The 7,117-nt window shown below is 37.0% G+C and overlaps 1 pseudogene; it reads right to left on the reverse strand.

Moving 5' to 3' along the window:
* Nucleotides 1–4,478: 4,478 nt before the first annotated feature.
* On the reverse strand, nucleotides 4,479–5,212 carry LOC114610855 (annotated as a pseudogene).
* Between the last annotated feature and the right edge of the window lie 1,905 nt (nucleotides 5,213–7,117).

The raw sequence follows: 7,117 nt of genomic DNA on the forward strand, positions 1-7,117 counted from the left end.
GATATCCACCTCTCCCCTCTCCTCTGTCGTCTCCTCTGTCCTCTCCTCTGTCCTCTCCTCCCTCTCCCTCTCTCTCTTGCTCTCGCTCTCTTTCTCTCTCTCTCTCTGTATTCATTTTTGGTGTGAGTCTTATTGGTACTGTTGCTTCAGGAAAAGTTCCACTAATAGGCCAAGATGGATACTCAAAGTCTCCCATCTTGAGGTTTCCTCCTGTTGGGATTATAGAACTGTTGCATCTTGCCTGGCTTTCAAATCTCTTTTATGCTATGTGTGATAAACTGGATAGCTTTATTGCTTCTGTCAGATGCAATCAGTGTCATATTTCATATTGATTATATGATATCGATTTCATTTCCAAAGTATCACAGACACTTTCTGTGATCATATTTTTCCATCTTTATTTCCACTCTATTCCATGTGGAATAACCCTTCTAATCTGATCTGAAAAAGCTTGAACTTCCCTCTTGGACATCTTTCCCAGCTGCCCTTGCCATACACAGCACAAAGACAGATAGTGATTAACAAACAATTAAACAGTTTTTCTCTCTGAAATTTTTTCTACCATTTCCAGACGTTTACTGAACCTAATGATATTTTTTCATTTGAAATTTTGCAATTTTTAGGTGTATTTGATTTTTAGATTGCATTCTAAATTGTTGTTCTCTATATATTTATTAATAGCTGGTTTAATGTGATCTTTTATAAAATCCCACACCTGGTCCTTTCAGAGTTATTTTCTATTAATAATTTTTAATTCTTTTTAACAAATAAAGGTTCTGGCTTTTCCTTTCTTTTATTGTATAATATCATATAATTGTGTTTGCCATTATTCTTTAAGTGTTTCTTGGCCATTAATTAGAGATCCTCTTTTGAGAAATCTCTGTTTGCTGTGTATCCTGTGTTTTGTGTTATTTGGCTTGTTGGTGTCTAATTTCTTTAGTTCTTTATTTATTTTGGATATTAGCCCTCAGTTAGATGTAAGCTTCCTGGAGATGTTTTTCCCATTCTGCATGCTGCAAATTTGTCCTATTGACAGTGTTCTTTACCTTACAGAAGTTTTTCAGGTGCCATTTATTAAATGTTGATCTTAGTGCCTGAGCTATGGGTGATTTTGTTGTTGTTGTTGTTTTGGGTTGTTTGTTTTTGTTTTGGAAGCTGACTTCTGTACTAATGTTATTAAGGCTATCCCCTACTTTCTCTTCTATTAGATTCAGTGTATCAGTTTTATTGAGATATCAATACACTTGTACTTAAGGTTTATTCAGGGTGATAAATATGGATCTATTTGTCTTCTTCTACTTACATACATCCAGTTAGACCAGTGATATTTGATTGAGATGCTCTTCCTTTTCCATTTGGATTCTTTTGAAAAAATCAAGTGCTTATGGGTGTGTGGGTTTATTTCTGGGTCTTGAGTTAGATTCCCTTTACCAACCTGTCTGTTTCTATACCAATACCATGCAATTTTTGTTACTGTTGCTTTCTAGAATGCCATGAAGCCAGGGATGGTAATACCTGACTTCTTTTATTTTACAGGATTATTTTAGCTATTCTGAGTTTTTTGTTTTTCCATATGAAGTTAGGAATTGCTCTATCAAGGTATGTAAACAATGGTGTTGGATTTTTGATGGGAATTTTGCTTTTGGTAAGATACACATTTTTACTATGTTAATCCTGTGGATCCATGAACATGGGAGATCTTTCTATCTCTGATATTCTTTTCATTTTCTTTCTTCAGGGACTTGAAGCTCTTTTCATACAGATCTTTCACTTGTATTTTATAGGCTTTTGGAATAAGACCTAATGATTCTTGAAATTCCCTTAGTGTCTGTTGTTATGTATTTCTATTCAATCCTGATTTCTTTTAAAAGTTTGGATATTGGCTCTCTCACTTTTAGTTAATCTGGGTTATATTTTATATATCTTGTTGATTTTCTCAAAGAACCAGCTCTTGCATTCTTAGATTATTTGAATTGTTCTGTTTGTTTCTAATTGATTGTTTTCAGCCTTGAGTTTGATTATTTGCTTCCTCCTCCTTATTCTTTGTTGTCTTCTTTTTTTTCCCTAGAGCTTTCAGATACAGTTTTAATTTGCTAGTATAAGAAATCTCTAGTTTCTTTATGAAGCCAGTTAGAGCTGCTAACCTTTACCTTATCACTGCTTTCATTGTATGTCAAATGTTTGAGTATGCTGTGATGTTGTTTTCTTTCAATTCTAGAAAGCTTTTAACTTCTTTATTTCTTTCTTCCCTGACATAGTGATCATTGAGTGCAAAGTTGTTGAGTTCTTATGAGTTTGTAGGTTTTCTGTTGTTTCTACTGTTGTTAAAGTTCAGCTTTAATTCAGGGTGGACAAATAGGATACAAAGAGTTATTTCAATCTTCTTGTATCTATTGAGGCTTGCTTTGTGACCACGTATATGATCAGTTGTGGAACAGGTGCCATGAGGTGCTCAGAAGAATGTATATTCTTTTGTGTTTGGACGATATATTCTATAGATATCTGTCAAGTCCACTTGGTTAATAAATTCAGTTAGTTTTCTTATTTACCTGTTACAGCTACATGTTCATTGGTGAAAATGGGGTATTGAAGTCTCCCACTCTTTATTATGTTGGGTTCAATGTGTGATAAGCTTAGTAATGTTTCTTTTATGAATGTGAGTGCCCTTCCATTCCAGACATAGATGTTCAGAACTGAGATAGCATCTTGATGGAGTTATCCTTTGATGAGTATACAGTGTCTTTCTGCATCTCTTTGATTAATTTTGGTTGTATTTTATCAGCTATTAGAATACCTCCTCCAGCTTGTTTCTTGGGTCAGTTTCTTGGGAAATATTTTTTCCAGCCCTGTACTGTGAGGTAATGTCTATGTATTTTTCTGAGGTTTGTTTCTTATATGCAGCAGAATGATGGACTCTGTTTACGCATCCAGTCCTGTATCTTTTTATTTTGGGAATTGAGTCCATTGATGTTCAGAGATATTAATGACCAATAATTGTTAATTCTTGTTATTTTAGTGGTGCTGGTATCACTGTGTCAGTGTGTGTGTGTGTGTGTGTGTGTGTGTGTGTGTGTGTGTGTGATTATCTTCTCTTTTTTCTTGTTTCTGTGGAATTATTTACCTCTTGTGTTTTCTTTGTTGGGTGTAGTTACCTCCCTTCATGGAATATCTTATTTTCTCTATCAATGGTAATTTAAAGTTTTGCTGGGTATAGTAGTCTGAGCCGTCACCTGTGATCTCTTAGAGACTGTAAGACATTTGCTCAGGCCTTTCTGGCTTTTAAAGTCTGTTGAGAAAACTGGTGTAATTATAATAGCTCTTCCTTTATATGTTACTTGGCCTTTATCCCATGGGGCTTTGAATATTTTTGTTGTTGTTGTTCTACATATTTAATGTTTTCATTATTATTTGGTAGGAAATTTTTCTTTTTTGGTCCACTCTATTAGGTGTTGTATAAGTTTTTTATATATTTATAATTATCTCTTTTTTAGGTTAAAATTTTTTCTTTTATGATTTTGTTGAAGATATTTTCTGGGACTTTGAGTTGAATATCTTCTACTTTTTCTATTTCTACTATTGCTATTTTTTTAATATAGTGTCCCAAATTTTCTGGCATATTTTGTGTTAGAAACTTTAGCTTTAGCATTTTCTTTGATCAATGAATCAGTTTCTTCTATTGTGTCTTCTATGCTCTAGATTCTCTTTTCCATTTTTGGTATTCTGTTGGTGATGCTTGTGTCTATATTTTTTTTCTCTACCCTAGTTTTACATCTTTAAGATTTCCTCAGTTTATGTGGTTTTTTTTATGTTTAAGATTTTAATTTCTGAACATCTGCATATGCACATCATCAGTATTTTCAGTTTACAAAATGCAAAATAACATTTACTTAATTACAATTAACACCTAAAGTTCAAGTGGTTTTAAAATGTTGTGATAAACAACATATTTGTGATAGAATTTTCACCTTTGAAACAAGTTTTATAACTACAGTATTCAGGATAGAAATGATGTTCACGAGAATTCCACATTATAAAATACACATTTACACTTCCTGGCTAATAGTGAAATCACAAATCTCTACTTGCTGTCTTCAAACTTTTTCAGTGTTGATAAATATTTAAAAAACAAACAAACAAAAAAGCTAGGAAATGGTCCAAAACCAACCTACAAATACATAGCTACAAAGTGATCTTTTGATGGGCTATAAGTAAAAATACATTGGAAAATGCACACATGGGTATGTTCCATAAACTCACAAAAAAGGCAAGGATGAGAAACCCTCACAGTACGTAGCTTTTACGAACATTAACTAGCATTTTGTTGATGAACAAATTGTATGATGATTCTTTCCAGCTCTTTATGATGCTTGTAGCCAAGTTAATTTATGAATGGTACTGTGAGTCAGAGAATATTGGACTGACAGAAGGTCCAGGCAGTCACTGCCAGAGCCCGAGGAAGCAGCATGGCCTTTGTTGGTTTAACAACAGATAGAGTATGTTGGAATTTTTGATTTGATGATGATCAGACTTGTACTCCTGCCATGCTGTTCCAGCTTTTGCAAAGCACTGACTCTGGACTCTTTTAAATTTTTGTCTATTAGCCTCTTTGAAAGACTTGTAAGCAGAAGTTTCAGGAGGCCATTCAGAGATGGACTAACAATGACGTTCAGCTGCACAAGTGCACTCAGTCTTTTGTCAAACACTTTGTCATTGGCATGACTTCAACACAGGGGTCAGTCTAGGAAGCAATGGTATAGCTTTTTCAGGAGCACCCTTGACAAGAAGTACCTCCCTAATGCCTTTCTTTGATATGAAAGTATGAGGATGCTTGGTCTCCCTCAGACAGTCAGATAACATAAATACAAGCAGGTTAAATGGAAGAATTTCAGGCAGGCACTTGCATTGTAATCTGTGTTTTATTGAGCCATGTACCAATTTGCAAGGAATGACTCCTTTACAGTAAAGAGCTGCAAATGCAGAAGGGGGCTTGTGACTGTTCATCGAAAGGTTTATTGGTTTTAGGGTTGAGTTTTTCATTTGGCCTACATGAGCCCTTCTTGTAGTGTGTGGAGAACTGATTAATGAGGAGGATTTGCTCTGCTAAGCTATAGTCCTGTGATTTCTTTGGGTGCTTCCGGGATGTCAATTGATCATAACTACCTGTTGCTCTGTTTCTTACCTACATACCTCCAAGGCAGTCTGATTTCTGCATGGCTTCCCTTTCCCCTGCTCTCTCACCTCCATCCTCCCTCACCACCGCTCCATGTGGGGCTTCCCTCCAGCTTTCTGCTTTCTACACCAAAACCCATTGCTCTAGTCTCAGGCAGCCATGACTCAGGAAACCAACTTCCTGATTATGGTATCTCCCCTGCCAGGTAAGTATAGGAAACCAATTTCAAGTAGCATATATATCCAGGGCGCTCAGTGATGCCATGACACTTTTTGTTTTTCCTATTTCTTCTGTGTATATTTAAAGTTCTTGAGATATTTTATTTATTTTCTTCACCTGTTTGATTCTATTTTCCTGTATTTCTTTATATTCATTCATTACACTTTAGGATCACTACCTGTTTGATTGTATTTTACTGTATTTCTTTTTATTTCTTTCTTTTTTTGACTGATGAATTCACAAAATTTTAATTTAAACAGTTAATCAGATTCTTATTAGTAGGCCAGTGCAGTGTGCGTTACATCCACATGCACAGCAAATTGACAAAAAGTTAGAGAAACTGCTTCCTAAAATATTGGGATCGAGAAATCTTTCTCCCAACAATATCATGTAGACTCAACAATTTTTTCAGCACACATCCTGTACTAGAGGCTTGCTTGTAGTCTTTTCAGCTTTGGTGTTGAGGGTTTGTAGCTCGGGTGTGGAGGTATCCTGTGGTGTGGCCCAGGATCAGAATCCTCACCTGGTCATTGTGTTCATGAGGCAGTGCTCTGTCCTCACACACCATGACTTTGTTGTGGTCTCCCTCTTGTGCCTCTCAGAGGAGGGCTCTGTGATGGACACAGTTCATGGACTTCCATGGACCACCTCTCTTGCTGGAGAAGTGCTCTTAATCAAATGATAATTCTAGTTCCACGAGACACTTAGTAAATCTTAGAACCCAGGGTGTTTGCTTCTGTCATTCCAGAGGGCTGTGCTCTTGCCCTTCAATCTTGAAGGGTTAGCATCCTGGATGCTGGAATCTCCCTCCCCCCACCCCCAGTTTTTCTCTCTCTGTCCCTCCCTCCTTCCCTCCTTCCCTCCCTCCCTTCCTCTCTCTCTGTTTTCCTCTGTCTTTTATTTATATGAGTACAATGTTGTTGTCTTGAAACACACCAGAAGAGGGCATCAGATCCCATTACAGATGGTTGTGATGGCTCATGTGGTTACTGAGAATTAAACTCAGGTCCTTTGAAAGAGCAGCAGTCAGTGCTCTTAACTGCTGAGCTATCTCTCCAGCCCAGCTAAAAAAAATTTTTTTTTACTTTTTTTAATTGGATATTTTATTTATATTTCAGATGTTATCCCCTTACCCCATTTCCCCCCACCCATGAACTCCCTGTCCCATCCCCCTTCCTCTTGCTTCTATGAGGATGTGCCCCCAGCAGTCAGAATGGCTAAGATGAAAATCTCAGGTGATAGCAGATGCTGACAAGGATGTGGAGAAAGAGGAACACTCCTCCATTGTTGGTGGGATTGTAAGCTGGTACAACCACTCTGGAAATCAGTCTGGCGGTTCCTCAGATAATTGGACATAGCATGACCTGAGGACCCAGCTATACCACTCCTGGTCATATGCCCAGAAGATGCTCCAACATATAACAAGGAGCACTTCCTCATACTGTTATTTCTTTAAGGGATTTATTCATTTCCTCTTTAAAGTCCTCTATTGTCTTCATAAGATTAGATTTAAGGCCATTTCTTATGATTCAGGTGTGTTGGGATTTCTAGGACTAGCTGCAGTAGGATAGCTGTGTTTCTGTGGTATCATATTGCCCTAGATTTTGTGGATTTTGTTCTTACTCTGGCCTTTATGCATGTGGTTGTCCCTACTGCTGGCAGGCCTAGTAGTCCCTGATGTGAGCAGGACTCTGGGGCTGCAGGTAGAGGTGGTAAGCAAAAGAGTCC

This window comes from Grammomys surdaster, unplaced genomic scaffold (genome assembly GCF_004785775.1).
Source record: "Grammomys surdaster isolate TR1022 unplaced genomic scaffold, NIH_TR_1.0 62, whole genome shotgun sequence".
NCBI lineage: Eukaryota > Metazoa > Chordata > Mammalia > Rodentia > Muridae > Grammomys > Grammomys surdaster.